The sequence below is a fragment of the Pangasianodon hypophthalmus genome, chromosome 16, assembly GCF_027358585.1.
Source record: "Pangasianodon hypophthalmus isolate fPanHyp1 chromosome 16, fPanHyp1.pri, whole genome shotgun sequence".
In the NCBI taxonomy this organism is placed as follows: Eukaryota; Metazoa; Chordata; class Actinopteri; order Siluriformes; family Pangasiidae; genus Pangasianodon; species Pangasianodon hypophthalmus.
This window is the reverse complement of record NC_069725.1, coordinates 22,585,701-22,588,687: the sequence shown is the minus strand read 5'-3', so window position 1 is coordinate 22,588,687 and position 2,987 is coordinate 22,585,701.

Below are 2,987 nucleotides of genomic sequence, written 5' to 3'. Positions count from 1 at the left end.
GTGCAGGAAAAGTGTATGAGGAGTGAACGAGGTCGGTCAGGAGATCGAAAGGAAGAAAGGAAGCAATGATGGCGAGGTGATGACGAGAAGAAGAGCAGTGTGTGTGTGAATAAAGAAGAGGAGGAGGTGAGGAATACCAGAGCACGGTGGTTAAAAGCATTGACCTTCCCTTAGATCTTTCATAAGTACAGATGCTACACAGATCGGTGTGACATTTCCTTTTCATTCTTCACAAAAGAAAAACAACTTGTATAACATCAAGGTATGACGCACAATGAGACACCCACACACATCTTTTAAATGAGAGAGTGTGACAGAGCATTAATACTGCATTAAAAATACACACACACACACACACACACACACACACACACAAACGCTGGACTGAAGAGCATCCTTTGAGCGCAGGAGTATTCAACGAGTTCATTCCAGATGAATTTCAGGGTTGTGCTGCTTTTTCCTTTAGTGGGAGAAATCCAACACACACATTATGGACACACATTCTCTTTTAAAAACTACTGAAACTGCCACAAACTAGACACATACACCTATTAAAATGAAAGATATTACAGCTGCTCCTCTACAGGCATGTTTCCACTGGATTTTATGTGTAAAATTTTATTGCCCTTTCAAATAATTGGGTTAAAAATGTCTGCAAGTTTTTATTACTTGATTCTGGAGGATAAATTGCTTTTTAAGTAAAAAATTAAACACTTCAGGCAACATGCTGTTATGTGAAAATAATCAAAGACAGGGTGGAGTGATGTGATCGATGTGAAGCAGAGTTACAGTTACCACCCCAAAGTTGATTATTTTCCTGCAATATAGAAAATAACGTGACGGATTTGATGGGGAAATTCTGCACTGTCATTATAGCTGCATGTTATAAAAACACAATTCAGACTCCTTACACTGGTTCTATTCATGAGCGTAGCTAAGGGGTGGCCAGTGCCACCCTAGCATAAAGCATAGCCACCCCAGTAAGACATAATATTAATAATAATAATAATTAGTAGCAGTAGAAGTAGTTCTTATCGAGATGCAAAACCGAACAACTTTGTTGATCTCACTCTGATAGGCCTGATTGAATAATAACAAAACATCCACTACAACATCTATGGGAATTTCAAAAGTTCAGAATGGCAAGGATTGTCAACAAGTGTATTGTTGTTCAGTAGCAAGCATGTTTAGTTAGCGAACTACTTCATTGCCCCACTGACCAAAACGAGGAAACCCTGGCCACATACCCCCCCCCCTCCCCTCCCCCATTTGCCACCCAAATACAATCAGTAGGTCTAACATGGCCACCAAATCAAAAAAGGTCTGGATATGCCCCTGGTTCTAACAATGAAATACAAGTTCAGTGGAGTCTGTTTTGGACATGTGGTATCCCCAGACATGAACTTTGCAGTAGAAATACAACGTCACTTTGTCACAGTAAACCGTGGTTCAGTGGGGTTTCTTTTGGCATAAACTGCTCATCTTTGTTTATTCTAAAGATTCTCTCACAACCTTGAAGAAATGCCCGAATACTCAGGTCTTCTGAGAGCAATTTAACATTGATCCAGGAACATCCTCAGGAAATATCCTTTTGAGTGTGTGGGTGTGTGGTTGTGCGTGCGTGTGTGTGTGTGTGTGTGTATCAGTTTCTCTTTCATCATGCTGTCACCTTATGAGGTAACAATATCCTGCATTTCTCTAAGATACTTTATTATTCTTATTATTGTGTATCACTGTTATTATTCTGTTCTGATTGTTATAAATTGTAATCTGATTGTAGGGATTTTGATAAAATCATGAGCCAATTCAATAAACTGTAAATGTCAATAACACATACCAGTATGTAAGGGGCATGCTGTTATAGGAAAATATTCAGTGACGAGGTGAGGTGGTGTGATGTGGCCTGGTACAAAATGGAGTTACTTTTACCACCTCTTAAGTTGATTATTTTCCAATAACAGTGTTTTATTTCTTTCATACCCAGGCAGTTTGCCAACAGTTAAAATTTTTACTCCTTAAAGAATGATGCATCATTCTTTTTTATCCGTTTATAGTTACATTTAAAGGCTAACCTAGCTAACCTTGGGAAAAATATTCTCAACTGTCTCCCCTAACATTCCTCTACCTGTTAATAAGGACTAGCAACACTGATCAAGCTACACTAAACTAAGAACTAATAGGACTGGACTGGAATCAGTAATATACTTAGAGATTTGTCCAACATTATATAAAACAAGCAAACAATAAAAGTTTTATTAAATGTGAGGAAGAGTTTAGATTTCAATGTTTAATTATTTCTGTGAGACATATATCTGACTCAGATATCATTTGTTAATTATTTATTGATTGTTGTGTCAAAAACCTGCCAAATGCCAGCATCGCATTTATTTATGGATTACAACCTTAATTCACTTGGCATGGCACAATGCAGAATCTATCCACCAATATTTATACAGTCCAGTGATAATTGCATAGACACACACACACACACACACACACACACACACACACACACACAGCAAGCCAGACCCTGATGACCAAATCCAGACCGAGACTCTGAGCAGTGCGGCAGTACAGCACTTTATGCAGTTTGTAATTGATCTATTTAGGATATAACCTTACAAACTCCCTGCTTAACTTCTCTCTTTTCTGAAGTTAACTCTCGACATAATGCTACCACCTCCATGCTTCATTGTAGGAATGGTTTTCTCATGGTGATGAGCAGTGACGGGTTTCCACCAAATATCTCTTCGTGCCAAGGCCAAAATGTTCAATTTTTGATCTGATCGGATTATAGACTCTTTTTCCACGTATTTGTCTCCAGCCTTTGCCTTTTGGATTCGGCTTGCCACACATGGCTTGCAGCTCAGCTTCATGGTTGTTCTGTGAACAGCTTCTCCCATCTGTGCTGTGGATCTAACTAATGGCCTCGGTACACAGTCATGTCCTCCTCACATGGTCTTTTTTTTATAACCAAAAACTGATTA